This window comes from Narcine bancroftii, chromosome 3, assembly GCF_036971445.1.
Source record: "Narcine bancroftii isolate sNarBan1 chromosome 3, sNarBan1.hap1, whole genome shotgun sequence".
NCBI lineage: Eukaryota > Metazoa > Chordata > Chondrichthyes > Torpediniformes > Narcinidae > Narcine > Narcine bancroftii.
Window position 1 is genome coordinate 81,538,120 of NC_091471.1, and position 21,388 is coordinate 81,559,507.

The 21,388-nt window shown below is 41.6% G+C and overlaps 1 protein-coding gene across 7 annotated transcripts in view; it reads left to right on the forward strand.

The window, feature by feature from the left end:
* Positions 1 to 3,104: 3,104 nt before the first annotated feature.
* Positions 3,105 to 21,388, forward strand: part of LOC138757303 (interleukin-6 receptor subunit beta-like) — a 163,346-nt gene continuing 145,062 nt past the window's right edge. For 3 of the 7 annotated variants that reach the window (XM_069924401.1, XM_069924403.1, XM_069924400.1), the window contains exons 1-2: positions 3,114 to 3,269; positions 3,355 to 3,467. The gene's annotated coding sequence lies outside the window, so the exon portion shown is untranslated. Of the gene's footprint in view, positions 3,270 to 3,354; positions 3,468 to 21,388 lie in introns of all 7 variants that reach the window. The other 4 variants (XM_069924406.1, XM_069924405.1, XM_069924402.1 and 1 more) reach the window with 3 other exon arrangements.

Here is a 21,388-nt window from a genome sequence, read left to right on the forward strand (position 1 = left end):
CTTATGTTAATAGTAATTTCTCCAGGGGAACATAACTCTGCATTTCCACATTCCATCTAGCTATATCCAGAAGGGAATTGAAATTCCAAGTAATCACAATACATTTCCTGGCCACCACCAATTCAATTTTAAGAAATTCTAATTGGTACTTGGAAAGCCTCATGTTACGTCTTATATTTCTGGACTTTGTGGTAATTGTTTCCCAATAATCTGGTCTAATAAAATTAGAAAAGAAGAACAAAACAATGTACTACAAGCTGGGGGAGAGAGCTCACCAGGTCCTATCTTGGCAGGTCTCTAGAACAATTAATGCAATTAAAACAAGCTAATAGAATTTCTTATAAGCCACAAGAAATTAATGAGGCCTTCAAATTATTCTATTACAAATTACAAATTGAAGTCTCAAGGAGATATTAACAAAAGAAATGATTACTTGTAACAATTGGTTTTCCCAAATTTAGACCTGGTCGAGAAGATGGAACTCAAAGCATCTTTTATTCAAATGGAGATAGAGGAAGCACTGAATTAATTGCATGTTAATTGATCTCCTGGCAAAGATGATTTTCCACTGGAATTCTATAAAGAATTAAAAAATTTGTTAATGCTTCTTTTTTATGGAGGTATTAAATCAAGCCATTGGATTAAATACCCTGCTGGACTCCTTCTCAATAGCAATAATAATGGTGATTTCCCAAAAAAGATAGAGATCCATTAAAACCGTTATCATTTAGACTGATATCTTTGATAAATAAGGATTATAAGATACTAGCCAAAGTTTTTGGCAAACAGATTGGTGAAATTTTTGCCAAAATTGATAAGGATCAAACAGGATTTGTTAAGGGAAGGCAATCCGAGGACAATGTAAGTAGATTGTTTAGTATAATTTATTTGGTCCAGAAAAGAGGTAAATTAAGTGTGCCAGTTGTCTTGGATGCAGAAAAGGCTTTTGACAGACTGAAATGGGATTTTCTATTTAAAGTTTATAAAGTCAAAACTTTATAAATTGGATTTGAGCCTGATTTAATGAACCTAAGGCCAGAGTTGTGAAAAATGGGCAAGAATCTCTAGGATTTCCAATGTCCCACTCCAGCAGTCAAGGATGTCCATTATCTCCGGCAATTTTGCAAATTGTAATGAGGATGTGGAGAGTCTGCAGAGGGATATAGTTAAGCTGGATGAGTGGGCAAATGTCTGGCAGATGGAGTACAATGTTACTAAGTGTGAGGTTATCCACTTTGGCAAGAAAAATAAAAGCTGAATATTATTTAAAGGGTGAAATACTACAGCATGCTGTTGTGCAGAGGGACTTGGGAGTGCTTGTGCATGAATCGCAAAAAGTTAGGTTGCAGGTGCAGCAGGTTATTAAGAAGGCAAATGGAATGTTGGCCTTCATCGCTAGAGGAATTGAATTCAGGAGTAGGGAGGTAATGTTGCAACTGTATAAGATACTGGTGGGACCGCACCTGGAGTACTGTGTCCAGTTCTGGCCTCCATATTTGAGGAAGGATATACTGGCTTTGGAGACGGTCCAGAGGAGGTTTACTAGGTTGATCCCTGGGATGAAGGGGTTGACTTATGATGAAAGATTAAATCGTCTAGGATTGTATTCGCTCGAGTTCAGAAGAATGAGAGGAGATCTTATAGAAATATATAGGATTATGAAGGGTATGGATAGGATAGATGTAGGAAGGTTTTTTGAGCTGGCCGGGGAAACTAAAATGAGAGGACACAGTCTCAAGATTCGGGGGAGTAGATTTAGGACAGAGATGAGGAAAAATAGTTTTTCCCAGAGAGTAGTGAATGTTTGGAATTCTCTAACCAGGGAAGTGGTTGAGGCTGCCTCATTAAACATATTTAAAATTCAGTTAGATAAATTTTTACATGATAGAGGAATTAGGGGATATGGGGAGAAGGCAGGAAGGTGGAGTTAGGTCATAAATTAAATCAGCCATGATCGTATTGAATGGTGGAGCAGGCTTGATGGGCCATTTTTGGCCTACTCCTGTTCCTACTTCCTATGTTCCTATGTTTTCATACTGGCTATTAGAACCTTTGGCGGAAATTATTCGACGGGACCCAGACATCAAGAGGTTTAGGGTTGACCAAGATGAACATAAGACCAGTTTATTTGCAGGTGATGTATTAATATATATGACAGAATTGGAGACCTCTTCAAAAATGCTGTATTTACAACTGGAAGTCAACAGGAGAGATTCAGGGTGCAAAATAAATTAGGACAAAATTGAGATTATTGATGAGGGTTAAACAAATTGTTAAAGAAATGTGCAATGTAGATGGCCAAAAAGTGGGATTAAGTATTTGAGGCTTAAAAGAGATAATGATTTGCAAATTTATATCAAATGAACTATCTCCCCTTGCTTAAGAAGGTTGAACAAGGTTTAAATCAATGGATAACTTTCATAACTTTAATTGGAAAAGTTAATTGTGTCAAAATGAATATATTCCTGCATATATAGTACCTCTTTCAGTACCATTATCTCAAAGGTTTTTCAAAATTTGAATAAATTGGTTAGGAAGTTCCTTTGGAAAGGAAAGTTAGTCAGAATCTCCATGGAAAAATTAACTTGGAAATACCATATGGGAAGTTTGCAATTCCCAAATTTTAAATATTACCTTTAAGTGCCAGATCTTGGTAAAATTTCATAAATGTTAAATTCTGTGCCCAGAATAAGGATTGCCTGATAAGGGTGAACTTGGAGGTGTGAGAAGTGAGATTGGACAGTGAAACAAAGAACTTTCCTGAACATACATTAAATACACTTGTGCTTAGAATTAGAAGGGGGTTAAGTTAAAGTTTGATTCTTTTTTATGCTTAAATAAATTTAAAGTAACCATTTGTCTTGGTGAATATCTGTTGCTGCTGTGGTTTGAGGTCCTCTGGACTCGTAACACTGTCATCTCAAAGGTAGGTGACACTAATTAAAAAAAGTTCAATCTATTTGATTATTGGTAGTAGACTTGATCTGGTCTCAAAGTGAAATAATCCAGTTGTTTCTGAACAGCGACTCTATTCTCATGACCGAATCATTGCTTTAATTGAGCAATAGCATTTCATGACGTATCAGATCAAGACTATTCCTGTCGATGTTAAGTCAACATATGTATGAGCAATCCGTGTTGGAAATCTGTACCATGAAGCGAAATCTGGAAGAGCTACTTTAAAAAAAAACGAGTTCTGACATCGATGGTAATAGGTCTCCTCTTTCCTGTGGAATCTCCCAGTGGTCCTGCAGAAATTAAACCATAAAGTAGTTCATGTCAGACAATACTTTTTGTTTCGTTATTTTTCGTAGTAATTGTCGTGACTTCCTCACATTCCTTTTTCTCTCTCAGTCAGCCTGCTTGAGTCGCTTCTGAAGACACTCAGCTATTGGTGCTTTTCCAGGGATCAGATTTCGTGTGGCTACATGCACAAGGACAGGATTTGCTTTTTTTGCGGCCAAAAGGTACTGCACTTAGATTTAAAAGGAAACTATCGACTGATAGTTGGGGGGAAAAAAGCCTTTACGCTCTAAAAGGCTCTGTTTTGCTTTTAAATTACCTTCTATTTAATCAATTGTTACTTGGGATAGAGGGTTTGCATTGTTGTGTAAAGATCCGACACATTTCGGACGCAATGTTAAGAGTGCACTGATTGACTCCAAAGGCAGTTAAATCGGCAATCGGTTTAACCCTATGTATGTGTGTGTGTATATACCACTGATCCCGACTGGAATCTGGCGTTGCATTTAATGCACTGACATGTGTGTGTGTGTAACTGGTAAAGCCTTGAAATTGCGGAATTCGGTTTGGTGGTCCGGCTTATAACCGTAATGCTGTGAATCTATGGCTGCATAAAGGCGAGACTCGAGACGGACAGTAGATTTCTGATCGTTGACATTACAGAGATTACTTTTGGAAGGCGCCAATCCAACTTAGGCTTTTCAGACGATTTGAATAGATGTCCTTCCTGTGCAATATCAAAGTAGCATTGCGCATCGGAGATGGGTCAAACAAAGTTTTCGTCCTATTTTCTATAATACAAATCTATTGGACAAGTTTAAAAGAAATATTGACATTTTTATTATGCCTTGCGTGACTCCGAAGCATCCTATAGGCAATTAATTGCTTTTGGAAGCAAAGTTGGTGTTATAATGAAGAAAACAAACCAGCCAACTTGGGCACAGAAAGTTCCCACAAACGGGAATATGACAGTAAATAATCAGGGCCAGTGGTTTTGACTGAGGGATGAATATTGGCTGTGTCACAAGGGGAAAATGTTCTATCCTCAGCAAAAACAAGGCTATTTGGTCCATGGTCCATACCAGTCCCCCTCTTATTTCCTCTCACATCCCATCAACTCTTGATTTTTTTTGTGTGAATTACCTACACTAAGGGGTAATTTAGAGTCACTATTACTGCAATGTACCAGGACGTCTTTGGGATTTGGGAAAAAACCAGGGCACTGGGTGAAAAAGCATGCAATCTCTATCTAATTTTCTCTCTCAGGATGAAAGTTATCATCCCGAAGCAACTCCATTTCTCACCTCACAGATGCTGGTGGATCAGCTGAGTTTTTACAGTTTTGTTTTGGTAATTCTCTAAGGCTGCATTTTTCAACCAGTGGCCTGCAGGGGATTTGTGGTTTTGTTAAAGGTGGTTGACAGCGACACAGCCAAGAATCCTGTGTAGTAGCTGCCCCCCACCTCATTTTTGCTCATAAATTGTATTTTCCATATGACCTGAATAAAAGTTGATCCCACCCCTATTTTTGACCCTGACTACCCTCTCTTCCAAGCTCCCAACACCCTGACCATAGATCTTCACCTTGGTTGCCCGATCACTGAAACTCCTGATGCCCCAAATGCCGACTTACTACCCGGTCCCAAATCCTTGAACAACCCAGGTAGTTACAGTGGTCAAAAGTATGACCCGTTTAAAAGTTGACCCCTCCCCAAATTTAAACACAAAAATTGGTCCAAAATATTACACGAATATATATATTACACGAATATATATGTGACTGGTCAGCCACAAACGAGCCTGCAGCTGACGTGGACTTTTTACCCCCTCCATAAATCTTCGTCCGCGAAGCCAAGCCAAAGAAGAAAATATATGGAATATGTAAAACATGGTTGTAAATTTGATGGCAAAATAACAAAAATTCTCAAAATATTTTCCCACCAAAACAAAACATAATTTATCAGGTCCACAATGAAATATTTAATACAGTTTATGGTTGAGAATTGCTGTTCCAAGGTAACATGCTCAGTAGTGTGCATTATATAAAAATTGCATTTATATCAATAAAGTAACATGAAAGGAAACATGCAAGTGTGAGTAGAGCATTGGTTAATTGGCAGGAAGCAGAGAGTTAGAATACAGGGATCATATTCTGGATGGCTGCCAGTGGCTAGTGGCATTCCATAGGGGTCGATGTTGGATCCGCTTTTTTTATGTTGTATATGAATGATTTAGATGATGGAATGAATAGGTTTGTGGCCATTTTTGCAGATTATACAAAGGTAGGTGGAGGAACAGATAGTGTTAAGGAAACAGGAAGGCAGCAGAAGGACAAACAAATTAGGAGATTTGCCAGAGAAGTGGCAAGTGAAATATAATGTCAGAAAATGAACAGTCATGCACTTTGGTAGAAAAAAAAATGGGAAGACTATTTTCGAAATGGGGAGAAAATTAAAAATGCCTAGATGCAAAGTGATCTGGGAGTCCTCGTGCAGGATAGCCTTAAGGTAAACTTGCAGGTTGGGTGGGTAATGAAGAAGTCAAATGCAATGCTGGCATTTATTTCAAGAGGAATAGAATATAAGAGCAGGGGATGTGTTTTTGAGGCTCACAGAGTTTTATGAGCTTTTTTGGGTTCCTCATTTAAGAAAGGATGTGTTGACGTTGGAGTGGGTACAGAGGAGATTCACAAAGATGATTTAAGGAATGAAAGGGTTATCATATGAGGAGTGTTTCGCAACTCTTGGCCTGTACTTATTGGAATTTAAAAGAATGAGGGGTATCTCACTGAAGCATTTAGAACAGCATTCCTCAACCTTTTTACCCATGAAATAGTTTTCATGCGTCGGATCCCCTGCATAAAAATTGTTATGTACCATTATTAAAATCTATCTCTTTTATATTTTTATCGTAGTTCACATGGTAAACATTATATATTTTTTCTGAATAGTTTGTTTAAGGAAAAAATGACCCTTTTTTTTGTTAAATTTATTGGCAATGTAAAAAGCATCATACTTCTAATTTATGAGACCTCCCATTGAGGTTTTCATTTTAAATAATAAGAGGTTGAAGCCGGGGGCGTGGCAAGATGGCGTAAGGATCAGACGTGCCTTCCAGTCCTCTCCTGACTCTATCTTATTGTTTTGTCTAGAAATGCCCGTTAAAATTCTTTAAAAGTTTAGATAATTTCAGTGCTGTTAATTTAACTTATGATGGTACAATTGGTGGAAAAGAGCAAAAAAAAACGACAATAGATCATCAAAAAAGTACATTTTCCAAAAGTTCAAGTTTTGGAGCCTACCTACAGGAAAGACACCGGGACTCAGCGTGAAATGAATCCCAGGAGAGAGGTACAGTGTTCGGATGTAGAGCTCTATGTTACATCGGTAGAGCCCCCTAAAGAGGGCGCCAAACAGCCTTTAGAACAAAGAGTTACTCAAAGGCATTTGTCAATCTGTAGAGGTGGCGCTGCAAACGGCATCTCTTGAGATACAAGAACCTATACAACTTGATGTACTGGGAGAATTTAATACATTATGGACTGGGGAAAACCCCGGCCAGCGTCCTCCAGTCATTGCTGGAGAGGCTGTGGCTGGGGTTTCCACACGCAGTGATACTACAAGGAAGGCAACCAGAATGAAGGAAGGAATAGAAGATCCTTTGGAGAAGAAGCAGGAATCTGTTGAGCCAAAATCTCTTCCAATTGAAAAGATTTTTGTGAATCTTGAATCTAAATTATCTTATACAATGCAGGGATTATTCAAGATTACGACTGAACTTGGTACTAGGTTTAATACTTTGGTGAAAATACATTCTCAACAGATGGCTGAGTTTGGAGTTTTTAAGCTTGAAGTGAGAGATAAATTTAATTTGTGTGAAAAAGATATAGACGAAATACGGGATCAAGTTTTTGATGTGACCAAAATGGTCGAAGACTTACAAACTCAAAATAAAAATTTGGTGAAAAAGATTGATTATTTGGAAAACCAATCCAGACGGAACAATATAAAGATTATTGGTTTGCCGGAAGGTATGGAGGGACCAGACCCAAGAAAATTTTTTACTGAATGGATTCCGCAGGTGCTGGGTCAAGAACATTTCCCGGAAGGTATAATACTGGAACGTGCTCAGAGAGCCTTGCGTAGAAGACCTATTTCAGGTCAAAGTCCAAGACCTGTTTTGGTTCGTTGCTTGAATTATTACGACAGAGAAATAATTTTATGAGTGGCTATTAGAAATGCACAACAGAGAAAATCACCCTTGATGATTCAAAATAATCGAATTTTCTTCTATGCGGATTTGAGTCAAGAAGTTATGTTCCAACGACGGGAATTCAATCCTGCTAAAGAGTTGTTGTGGAAGAAAGGTTACAAGGCAACCTTTAGATATCCAGCTGTTTTGAAGGTTTTTCAAGATGGTTGCCAACCAAAGTTCTTTGATTCTCCAAAGGAAGCTATAGCATTTGCTCAAGAGCTGCCAATTACTCAGTTTCAACAGAGACATAGTCCGCGGCGATCTCTAAGGAGACAAGAGATGGAAGAAAAGAGCCGTGCTCCAAGAAGGAATGGTTGTAATGGTGACTCGGCAGTTGGAGCTGATTAAAAGAAGAGTTGTCCTTTTTTTTTAATGTATTTTTTTTAAAAAAAGGGATATTAAATAATGAGGATGTTAGTTTAAGATGAAGTGAGAGTTGGGGGAGAGAACAGGATAGGCACTATTTCCTGAAAGTCATCTGCTACGTGTGAGTTATCTCACACACACATTTTTTTTTGGGAGTTACCGCATTGCGCGGTTTAGACGGGAGGGGGTATTTTTAACCTCCAACCCGTTTTTTTTTCCCTTTTTTTTGTATTATTAGATTAAAGAGAGAAGGGTTTTTTTTTTGTTTAAATATAAAAAAAAGCATAAGAAAGTATTTGATTGTTTAAAAAACTAAAAATTGATGTGGTTTTTTTTGTAAAGTTTATTCAGTCGATAAGGAATATCTGAAATTTAAATGTGAATGGGATGGATAAGTTTTTTAAATATTTTTTTCTTTAACTTTAAGGTGAAAGGAGTGGTAATTCTGGTGTATATTATTTTGCTATTTTAGTTATAGAACGAAGGGAATAATGGTGAAAGTTATAAATTGAATTGTACAATTCTTAATGAGGCTTGAATTTTGTTTGTGGTTTATGCTCCATTTGTTGAAGATATAGATTTCGTTGTAGATGTGTTTTTATTATTTGGATATCTGAATTTTAACGTAATGATTGGGGATATTTAAATGTGGTATTGGAGCTTTTATTGGATAACTATTCAAGAGTAAAAGGGAAAAATGGTGGAAGAGTACTAAAATTGAATTGTACAATGCTTAATGAGGTTTGAATTTTGTTTTAAGATGGTGGTTTATGTGACTAATATGATGATAGATGTGAAGTTAGTTGATATTTGGTGAAGGTTTATCTCTATAGAGAAAGTTTTTTTTTCATCTTTTTTTTCATGCTACAATTTTTTTTAAGAATTGATTATTGTTTAAGAATTTTTGATAGATAATGTTACTAACTTTACTAATTTTTTTATATTAAGTTTGAGTTAAATATATGTTTCATCTTAACTCCGTTTGTTAAATATATGCATTTAAGTTTGATTTAAATATGTTTTTTAAGTCTGATATCTTAGTATTAATTACTTTTTTTTTGTTAGTATTTTAATCGGTTATGTTTTTGTTTTTTTTGTAAGTGGTTTTTTTCTCACATATATTATTAACTTTATTAATTCTTCACTATTTTGGGGGGGAAGGGGGGGTTGGACTAATTTGAGTTGGGTTATTAATGTGTAATAATTTTTGGGGAGGGTATAGTTTATTTAGATTACTGATATTGTATTGTAATTTTATTATTTTATTCTTAATTTTTTAAAAATATAATCCTATATGTTATTCATGTTATAAAATCTTAAATAAAGTTTAAAAAAAAGAGGTTGAAGCCTTTACTATAACGAAGGATTTTCCAACAATATGCCATCTGTGTATAGTAAGATTACGAATATAAAATTAAACAAAAATTACTCAAAAGTACATGAGCCTATTTATCACTGTTTCTCGCAGAACTCCTAGAGACCTCTTTGTTTTGTATAATATTTGTTTTGAATGGTTAGTGGGAGCAGTTCCTTTGGTCATTCAGCGTTCTCACTGCCTGTGGGAAGAAACTGTTCTTCATCCTGGTGGTGCTGCCCCTGACATTCCTGTATCTCTTCCCCGATGATAGTAGCTGAAAGCTTTGTGCAGGGTGGAAGGGGTCCTCGATGATTTTGCGTGCCTGCCAGACAACAATCCCAGTAGATCACATTGATGGGGTGGGGAGGTGGGGGGGGGGGGCAGGAGTGTGAGACTCCAGTGTTCCTCTCTGCCACTCTTATGGACCTGTGAATTGACCTCCGATGTATTTCTCTGCAGCAACCGTACCCCACTGTGATGCAGCCGGCCAGGACACTCTTGATAGAGCTCCTATAGAAGGTTGACATCATGGTGGCCAGTAGCCTTACCGCCTTCAGTCTTCTCAGGAAGTGCAGCTGCTGTTGCATCTTCCTGACAAATGAGGAGATGTTCAGTGTCCATGATAGGTCGCTAGTTAAGTGAATTCCAAGGAACTTGGTACTTTCCTCTGCCTCTACTACACATTTGTTGATGTGTAGTGGAGGGTGGTTGTTCCTGGTCCTCCTGAAGTCCATGATTATTTCTTTCGTCTTGTTCACATTGAGACCCAGTTTTTTACTCTCACACCTTTTCACAAGATTTTCCACCTGTCCCCAGCTCATTGTTGTTGCTGATAAGGCCAACTACTGTTGAGTCATCTGCAAACTTGATGACACTGTAAGAGCTGGATCTGGTGATGGAGTCATGGGTCAGTAGCATGACAGGAGCGCAAATGCTCAGTGTGATGGTGCTCGATATTCAGCTACCGACCCGGGAAGACTGTGGTCTCTGTTAGGAATATTGCATACTATGTCTAGTTACTATGATTAAGATAGAGGGGATTCAGTAAAGATTCACAAGTCTGTTGCTGCCATTGGTGGGCTTGAGTTATGAGGAAAGATTGGATAGGCTGGGATGGTTTACCCTGAGAAAGAAATGTCGCAGGGTGATATGGCCCCAATCTAGTGGAAAGGGATTTATCTTAGGAAGATACCTTGGTTGGCATGGATCTTTGACAAATTAGAATATTAAGATCAATTCTTTTAGTCTGTTTTCTTTCTAGCTGTGGACAATGATAATATTTGATAAAACACTATCAGATGAAACGAACAATAATATTTTCTTAAAAGTAATAGGTTATTCTTGAATAGTAGCAGTGGAAGACCATAGAAATGGCACAGCATACATGTAAATTTTGAAATTTATTTCTGAAACCAGCCTGTGATTTTGCCCTGATGTTAGTGAAATGATTTATTCAGCATTCTTGTTACCTCTTTACTCCATTTATCTTGCATTTTGAAGAACGTACACTTGGAGCTGATAAAACAATTGAACATAAATGATAGACGACAGATTTTAAGAATTAATGCTCTGGCCATATAGAAACTTTCTGAGGATTTTTATGCTTAATCTCATCATGTGAATGTCATAAGAATGATCATTCCCAAATGTTATATTTGGAGTCAATGTGCCCTTATTCACAATGTATTAACTCGTTTGCAGTTCTCCACCAGTTTAAACAAGTTCTCAGTGTTGCTAATTGAAAAGCGACCGTACTTTAGACCAATGTCATCTGTTTTATGCTGTCTAAAGATGATTGCCTTATCTAAAGGCTAAACTGATGGCCACTATTTTTAATTTCTAATTGAAAAATGATCTAAATCTGTGTGGTTTTCAGTGTGTGGAAAACCTATATGTGCTATGCCTTAATTTACGTATAAGTGCATTAAAGTGTGTGGAAAAGACTTTGCCTCCAATCATAGTGTTGGTGTTTGGGTTGAGATGTGAGGACTTTGCAACTCAATCACCAGGAATGGATGGACTTCCTGTACAATCTAGGAAAATTTATACAGGTACACGATCCTTTATTCGGACACCTAAAATCCGGAAAGCTCCAAAATCTGGCAAGTGGGAACCGGCGATTGGGGGAGGCGGCCGGGCGGCTGAGGGACGGGCGGTCGGGGGAGGTGGCCGAGGGACTGACAGTCAGGACAGGTGGCTGAGGGACCAACGGTTGGGGAAGGTGGCCAAGGGACCAGCGGTCAGGGGAGGCATCTGGGTGGCCGAGGGACTGTGGTCAGGGGAGGTTTCCGGGCGGCCAAGAGTTCGCGGTCGGGGGAGGCGTCCGGGCGATCGAGGCAACGGCGGTCGGGGGAGACAGCCATTGGGGAAGACTGCCGGGCGACTGGAAGGGTGTGGGGGTGGATAGGTAGCACAATTCGAATGGGCTTTCCGAAATCCGGAAAAATCCAAAATTCAGAACACACTGTCCCCCAAGGGTTCCAGATAAAGGATCGTGTACCTGTACAATCAAGTCTCCATGAGTGTAACAATGTAAGAAACATTATATTCATTCTTTGTTTTTATTTACTCCTAATTGTATGCATTATTTGTAACATTGATGTTACTAAATCAAGTGAAGCCTCCTCTTTCAGCAATAATTTCTATTTAATAGCTTGTTTGATTGTTGTTGGGAATAATTGAATAAACCTAAACTGGCTAACTCTGAACGTGCTGTCACAATTAAAGGCAATTAGATGGATTAATAAGCATTTTAAAACAATTAAATAACTCGAAGGAATGATTATTTGGCTAACTACTTCCACTTAATGTATTGATACCTATAAGTAATGATTGGTTTTGCAAAGTGGTGCAAAGAAAAATACTTACTGATTGAAAGTGCACAGTGTGGAGCTACTTGACACATGTGGTCTGGAAACTGATCACCATATTTGGCACCTTTGTTGACAGTATCATTGGTATATTACCAATTATACTAGTGCATACATCATACACTAAGACATTTACTCCATAAGCACTTGTATCTCAGAGAAGTAACACATAAAGGGTTTCCATTTGTGAAAAAAAGTGCTGGTGGATCCTCTTAATATATATTTGATTTTCTCCAGTTTAATAAAGAAACTGATAATAAAGAAACTGTGTAATAGTCAAGGCGCTTGGCTAATAGAGATGTAAACACTATCACCTCTTTCTGTAGAGAGTTTAGGGAGTTATCAGAGACTCCAAATATTACAGTTAATGGGCAGGGTTGCAATTAACTTTAAATATTTAAGGTAATGTGCAAAAGACTTTGCTCCAGATCCCCTGTATTTTGGGGCACTGATAAAATATATAATTTAGGTGGCAAGGGGAGCCATTACACCTATTGCATTTGACCTCTACTTCTAGATAAATGGCTGACATTTTGGATTTAGGGAAGTGAACCCTGTGCAACGCCTTAAACTGATTAAGTCCCATCTGAGTACAGGAGGTGGTAGAACAAATTCTCTCATTAGCCTCTTTTCATTTTGAAACCTTGTTATCGTTCTGTCTTTGTTTTCGAAAATGAAAGTCTTTTGATTGACAGAATGAAGGTATAAACTTTTTTGAAATTGTCCTTCTCTCTCCTGATTAGCTGATATTAAATCTTCCCAGGGTTGTTTTACAGGAAACTAAGGGAAGCTTGAGAAAGATTTTGAAATAAAATGTTGAATATGAAAGTAGCGAAATAAGTGTGTTGCAGGAAAGCTATATGTCTGGTGCCAAAGAAGTGCTAAAAACTCAGTCCACATAGAGATCTTGGAAGGTGTTTGATGCCTTTAGTGTGCCATACAATTAAACAAAAAGGATTGGTAACTGATGGTGAGAATAAGTAATTGTTTTTTAGGGGACCCTAAACTGATGCAACTGCCCACTTGGATGATGTCTCATCTGGTACCAAATTTTTATTGTATTGAGTACCATTGGATCAGCAGTCGGGTGAGAAAGTTTTATAACAATGAAGAATATACCATGGCAGCTAAAAAAAAGACTATTTCCAAAATTACTCCTCCAGTTTACACCAGGAGAGTTCAGGGGAGTGAACCAAGAAACAGCTTATGTATTTGAGCTGCCCAGTAGTAAATTTGGATGCTGGGAAGAGCGAGTCCTCGACTAACCTTACAGTTTTGCAATAGTGCTTTATGAACCTTTGGAGATTTCTCATTCCAAACATAGGAGGAAATTATCCAGAGAAGTGAAATAATATTTTGGAAGAAGTAAAGGAATAGTGTGAAACAAATAGAGAAATCCTGGTAATAGGTTAATTTTAACTACATTTATTCTGCCCATGAATAAATGCTAATTGCTTAATCTCTGAAATCTTGATTTCTCCTGATCAATAAGAGGAGTTAATATTTTATATTTGGAGGTTAGAAAATGCGCATGTGATATTTACACCTAGGAACTTAAAACCTGATCAGCCAAACTGAAAAGGGAAGTCTAATGGATTAAGTTACCGAGCTGCTGCATTGACTGGGTAGCATTTGCTCATTGAAAATTCAATTTATAGCCTGAAAAGGAGCCAAACTCTTCCAAAATGGATAAAATAGTAGGAATACTTATCTGAAGATATTACAAATAACAGCAAGTCATCTAGATATAGTGAAACTTTCCTTTCCAGTCCATTTCTAACAATCCCTTTAAAGGTAGGAAAAGACTGTAATATAATTGATCATGGTTCAATTGCAATGGCAAAAATTAAGAGGAGATAGGTACACCCAAGTCGGGTACCACATTTCAGCATAAAATAATTGGAGTGAATATTATTTGTGTGACAGATGTTTGATGTTGAGTATACAAATGACAAATCCAAGAGATAAACTGTAACCAAATCCAAATTCACTGCATAAAGATACTTCCACTCTACCCTATCAAAGGCTTTTTTGGCATCTTCTGGAGATTTTGTTGAGTGTTTAGAATAGATAATGCTGAAGGATGTTAAAGGACAAATGATGCTGTTTTATAAAGCTGTTCTGTTCTTCTGTTGTGATCTTTGGTAACACTGTTTCAAGTCAAGATGCTATGACCTAACACTTTAACATCAGTGTTTAGCAAAGATAATGTCCTCTAGGAGCCACATAGAACCATAGAACATTACAGCACAGAAACAGGCCCCTTCAGCCCTTCTAGTCTGTGCTGAACCATTTTGTTTGCCTAATTCCACTGACCTGCACCCAGTCCATAGGCTTCCATACATCTCCCATCCATGTACCTGTCCAAATTCCTATTAAATGTTAAAATTGAGCCTGCATTCTCCACTTTAGCTTGAAGCTCGTTCCACACCCCACCACTCTCTGTGTGAAGAGTTTCCCCTCATGTTCCCCCTAAACTTTTCCCTTTCAATCTTAACCCTTGCCTTCTGGTTTGTACCTCACCTACCCTCAGTGGAAAAAGCCAATCTACATTTACTCTGTCTATCCCCCTCATAATTTTGAATACCTCTATTAAATCTCCCCTCATTCTACATTCCAGAGAATGAAGTCCTAATCTGTTTAAACATTCCCTACTCAGTACTTTGATTTATGAATGCCAATATGCCAAAAGCTCTCTTTACAACACCTGTGACACCACTTTCAGGGAATTATGAATCTGCATTCCCAGATTCGTCTGTTCTACCATACTCCTCAGTGCCCTACCCTTTACTGTGTATGTCCTTTCTTGGTTTCCTTCCAAAATGCAACACCACACAATTGTCTGCATTAAATTCCATCTGTCATTTTTCAGCCCATTTTTCTAGCTGGTCCATATCTTTCTGCAAGCTTTGAAAACCTTCTTTGCTGTCCGCAAAACTTCCCTGAAAGTGGTGTCACAGGTGAATAGTGTTGTAAAGAGAGCTTTACAAAAGGCCTGACTAAACTTGTTGATCCAAGTTACCACATTATCATTAGATCATTGATACAGATGAAAGACAACAATGGTCCCAGCACTGATCCCTGAGGCACACCAGTAGTCACAGGCCTCCAGTCTGAGAAGCAATCATCCACCACGACTCTCTGGCTTCTCCTGTCCAGCCATTGTTGAATCCAGTTCACCATGTATACCTACCATCTGAACCTTCCTGACTAACCTCCAATTGGGACCTTGTCAAAGGCCTTACTAAAGTTCACAAAGACAGCATGCATAACTTTCCTTCATCAACTTTCCTTGTAACCTCCTTGAAAAACTCTATAAAATTGGTTAAACATGACCAAAAGCCATGTTGACTATCTCTAATCAGTCCATGGCTATCCAAATAATTGTATATCCAACCTCTTGGAACTCCTTCCAATAATAACCGGCCTATAATTTTCAGGGTTACTTTTGGAGCCTTTTTTAAACAACGGAACAACGTGAGCTATCCTCCAATCCTCTGGCACCACACCCTTGGCTAAGGACATTTTAAATATTTCTGCCATAGCCCCTGCAATTTCTAAATAAGCCTCCCTCAAAGCCCGAGGGAGTATCTTGTCAGGCCCTGGAATTTATCCACCCTTATTCACTTTAAGGCAGAAAGCACTTCCTCCTCTTTAATATACATAGGTTCCATGACCTCACTGCTTGTTTTCCTTACTTCCCATGACTGTGCCCCTTTCCTGAGTGAATACTGATGAAAAAACATTTAAAACCTCTCCTATCTTTTTAGCTTCGTACAAAGCCGACCACTTTGATCTTCAAGGGGACAAATTTTGTCCGTTACTATCCCTTTGCTTTTAACGTCACTGTAGAAACCCTTAGGACTTTCCTTCTTATTGTTGCCAAAGCAACCTCATGACTTCTTTGAGCTTCCTGATTTTTTTCTTGAGGTTTTTCTTGCATTTTTTATACTCCTCAAGTACCTAATTTTCTCCATGTTGTCTACATCTGTTATACACATCTCTCTTCTGAACCAGATCCCCAATATCCTTCAAAAACCAAGGTTCCCTATACTGTCTAACTTTGCCTTTGATCCTGACAGGAAAATTCTGTACGCTCAAAATTTCACCTTTGAAGGTCCTCCAATTACCTCGCACATCCTTGCCTGAAAACAATTTATCCCAAACCATGTATTCTAGATCCTTCCTCATTTCTTCAAAATTGTCCTTTCTCCAATTCAGAATCTCAACTCGAAGCCCAGACCTATCCTCTCCATAATTAATTTGAAACTAATGGCATTATGATCGCTGAACCCAAAATGTTCTCCAACATATACTTCTGTAGGAGATCCAGTATTGCACTCTCTATAGTTGGTACTTCTATATATTGATTTAGAAAACTTTCCTGAAGACATTTGACAAACTCCAAGCCATCCAGCCTCTTTACAATATGGGAGTCCCAGTCAAAATTAAAATCTACTATTACATTCTTATGTTTCTTGCAGCTGTCTATTATCTCTCTACAAATTTGTTCCTCCAATTCTCATTGACTATTGGGCAGTTTATAATACAACCCCATGAGCGTGGCCGTACCTTTCCCGTTCTTTAGTTCTATGCCTATAGCCTCAGTACCTGAGCAGAGCTGTGATATTTTCCCTGATGAGCAATGCCACTCCTCCCTTTTTCACCCCCCCCCCCCCACCCCTGCTCTATCACATCTAAAGCAATGGAAGCCTGGAACATTGAGCTGCCAGTCCTGCCTTACCTGCAACCAAGTTTCACTAATGGCCAAATTGTCATAATTCCATGTGCCAATCCACACTCTAAGTTTGTCTATCTTTCCTATTATACTCCTTATATTGAAATAGATACACCTGAGAACATTTCCAACATGTTCAACCCGTTGACTTCTTAAAAAAAATGCATGCCATTTCAACATCACCTTTTCCCTTCTCCACTCCTCTATCTGCTCTGGCATACTGGTTCCCCTTCTCCTGAAAATCTAGTTTAAACCCACCAGAGAAGCACGAGCAAACCTAATATCCGCCAGGATATTAGTCCCCTTCCAGTTCAGATGCAAGTGGTCCCATCGAACAGGTCCCACTTTTCCTGGAAGAGGACCCAATGATCCAGAAACCTGAAGTCCTCCCTCCTACACAATGTCTTTAGCCATGTGTTAAGCTGCATTATTCTTTTTATTTCTAACATCACTAGCATGTAGCATGGGTAGAAATCCTGGGATCACAACTCTGGGGGTCTTATCCTTCAACCTAGCACATAACTCCCTGAACTCTCCTTGCAGGATCTCCTCACCCTTCTTACCCACATCATTGGTTCCCACGTGGGCCATGACATCTGGTTGCTCACTTTCCCTTCTGAGAATCCCGTGAACCTGATCTGTGATATCTCACACCTTGGCACCAGGGGTGCAACATACATTTTGGGATACTCGATCTCTTCCATAGAACCTCTTATCTGTCCCCCTAATTATGGAATCCCCTATCTCTACAGCTCACCTCTTCTCCTCCCTTCCCTTCTTAGCCACAGGGCCAGACTCCGTGCCAGAGGTTTGATCTCCTTAGCTTGTCTCTAGCAGGAGACGTGGGATCCTTATTTTTCTTCAGAAGGAAAATTATTGATACTTGATGTGGTGCGCTGTTAGACAGAATCAGACACACACAAGATAAAGACTGAACAACAGGCTTTAATCCACAAAAACCTCCACGGAGCCAGGCTAGCTGTGGCTGCAGCAACTCAGTGTGAGAGCTCGGGAGGCTGGCACAGGCTTATCACCGGAGGGTGATTGACAGCTGACCGGGTGGGGCTTGATCCATTCAGGCTGACTGATTGGCAGCCGGCCAGGTGTTGTCCTGTCCCCTTACTCTTCTGCAGGTACAGAGGTTTCCCCCTGCTGTAGGCTGTTGGTGTACCACCACATTCACCCCCTTTAAAATTGTCCCGGTGAGGGGGGGGGGGGGTCAGTAACAAGGAATCACACCAACTATGTACACACAATATTTACAGGTTGAGATGATTCGGCAGCCACCGGGGTCTCTGTGACTGTCATTGGACTGGCTCTTGGTCACTGGTCAGAGGGGAAGTGGGGGGGGCTGGCGGCAGGGGTGTGTGTGGCCAGTGTGGTGTCGTGCGGAGAGGTGGCCGGGGGGGCCGGAGTCGACGTATGCGGGTCATATTGGATGGTTGGGGGGGGCGGGTTCATCTCCTAAGGCTGAAGTGGGCCCCTGGTGGTCAAGGAGCCCCTGTCTGCCCCATAGCTACATGGGGATGGGGATGTATGCCTGGTCAACGTCGTCCTGGATTGGAGTGTGGTGTGGTATGTTGGGTGCTCTTGCTGGTGACAAGTCCCTGGTTGAGACGGTGTCCTCCCTGCCACTGCCGAACCTAATGTAAGTGTAATTATGGTTTGCATGAAGGAGGAAAACCTGCTCCACCAGGGCTTCGGCCTTGTGTGTCCGTACATGCTTACGCAGAAGCACCAGTCCCGGGGACGTGAGCCATGCTGGGAGTGACATTCCAGTTGCCAACCTCCTGGGGAATGAGAACAGATGTTTGTGAGGGGTCTCGTTGGTAGCCATGCACAGCAGTGACCGAATGGCATGGAGTGCCTTGGGCATGGCGTCCTCCCAGAATTCAACGGCCCACCCTTTTGACCTGAGAGCCAGGACGACTGCCTTCCAGACCACCCCATTCTCGCATTCCACTTGCCCGTTGCCTCTTGGGTTATAGCTTGTCATGCGACTGGTCGCGATATCCCTCGCCATCAGGTACTGGCGCAGCTTATCGCTCATGAAACTAGACCCCCCGGTCGTTATGGATGAAGGCGGGGTAGGCAAACATGGTGAAGATCTGCCCCAGGGCCCTGATGACAGTGGACGTGGAGGTGTCCGGACAAGGGATGGTGAAAGGGAAGCATGAGAACTCGTCCACTACCGTGAGGAAGTAGACATTTCAGTTTGTGGAAGGCAGGGGCTCTTTGAAGTCCATGCCGAGATGCTCGAAAGGCCGAATAGCCTTTACAATGTGGGCCCGGGGGGGAAGGTGGAAGAAGCAGGGTTTACACTCCACACAGACCTGACAGGCCTTGGTCATGTCCCTGACAATCCTGATGGTGTACGGCACATTTCGGGACAATGACATGGTACAACCGGGTGACGCCCGGATGGCAGAGGGACTCATGCAATGTCTGCAACCTGTCATCATCCATAGACGCACAGGTGCGAGAGAGGGCATCAGGGGAGTCGTTAAACTTCCCGGGGCAGTATTGGATGTCGTAGCTGTAGGTTGCCAGCTCGAGTCTCCAGTGCAAAATCTTGTCATTCTTTATCTTGCTCTTGTGGGAAGTGTTAAACATGAACACCACGGCCTGCTGGTTCGTGAGGAGCGTGAATCTCCTGCTGGCCAGGTCGTGGCACCAGTGGCGGACCGCTTCCACAATCGCCTGGGCCTCCTTTTCAATGGCGGAGTGCCCGAGCTTGGAGCCATGGAGGGTCCTGTAAAAGAAGGTGACAGGGCACCCCCCCCCCACCCCCTTGATTGAGGGTAGCAGCGAGGGCCACCTCAGAGGCATTGCTCTCCACCTGGAAGGGGAAGTCCTCATCACAGCCTGCATTGTGGCATCCGCAATGTCTTGCCTGATGCGGGTGAAGGCTGCCTGCACCTCAGGTGGAGGGGAAAAGTTGTGGCTTGGGCTAGTAGGCGGACCTTGTCCGAGAAGTGAGGGACCCACTGCGAATAATAAGAGAATAGAGTAGGGGGCCTTTAGCGTGGGGGGTGAGAGTTAAATCCATTAATGGGTGCATCCTTTCCGGATCTGGGCTGACGACTCCATGGGCCACGATGTACCCCAGGATGGTGAGGTGGGTGGTGCTGAATACACACTTCTCCTTGTTGTAAGTGAGGTTCAGCTCTGCGGCTGTCTGGAGGAATTTTTCCAGGTTAGCCTCGTGGTCCTGGTGGTCATGGCCGCAGATAGTGACGTTATCCATATATGGGAATGTCACCTTTAGCTTATGCCGGTCTACTATGTGATTCATCTCCCATTGGAAGATGGAGACCTCATTCGTGACCCCAAAGGGGACTCGGCGGAACAGGTACAGGCGCCCGTCTGCCTCAAAGGCGGTGTAGGGCTCGTCCTTCGGGTGGATAGGGATTTGGTGATATGCCGACTTCAGGTTAATCGTGGAGGCAGTCTCATTGACCATGTCGGCGATCCTCGGCAGGGGGTAGGCATCCAGTTGGGTGTACCGATTAATGGTCTGGCTGTAATCCACGAACATTCTCGGCTTACTTTCCCCTATGACCACCAGGATTTGGGCTCTCTAAGGGCTGTTACTGGGCTCTATAACGCCTTCCGCCAGGTGTCACCACACCTCCGCCTTGATGAAGTCCCTGTCTGCAGTGCAATAGCGCCTAGTTCTGCCAGCGATCGGCTTGCAGCCTAGCGCAAGATGTGGGAAGAGCACCGATGGGGTGATGCGCTGTGTGGAGAGGCCGCAGGTTGGCCGGGGCTGGTAGGTTGGTGTGCTGTACAATGTGAGTGGAGGTTGGGGCCCTCCGAAGGCAAGGGTGACCCTCTGTAGGTGGCACTGGAAATTCAGGCCCAGGAGAAGTGGTGCACAAAGTTTGGGCATGACCAGGAACCTGAATCCTGTGTAAGTCTTCCCGCCCATCATTATATCGACCGAGCAATGCCCGAGGGTACCAATGGTCTTATCCTTGGTGGCAAGAGCAATCGAGCAGGTGGTGGGGTGGACCTTTAACCTTAGGGAGTGGGCCACACTTGGGTGAACGAAGCTCTCGGTGCTGCCACTGCCCGTTGACTCGCACGTCCATCACCGAGCGCCTGAGATCGTGGGGAATGTCCCTGGTCAGCGTTGTGGCGGCCAGGACCATCTTGGAGTCGGAATCGTCGCTATTCGGAGGGATGGGGAGCATTGATAGGGTAGCCTGGTCATTGCCCATGTTGACCATGTCGACATCGGTCGTGAGGTACAGCACACACAAGGTAAAGACTGAACAACAGGCTTTAATCCACAAAAACCTCCACAGAGCCAGGCAGGTTTCGAGAGGCACACTTTTGCAAAGTGGCCTTTATTTCCGCATCGGGAACAATGCAGGTTCCTACTGGGCAGTTTTGGCGTGATCGTCGATCTGACCCGCACCAGGACCCACAGTACTTACAGGGGCGCTGGGCGCCTGCTGCAGCGACGTTCTCCTCCCCAGCTCGGCCTGGGGCTGCAGCTGCAGTGTGAGAGGGCCATGAGGGAGCCTGGGGAAAACCAGAATTGAAGGCTTCAAT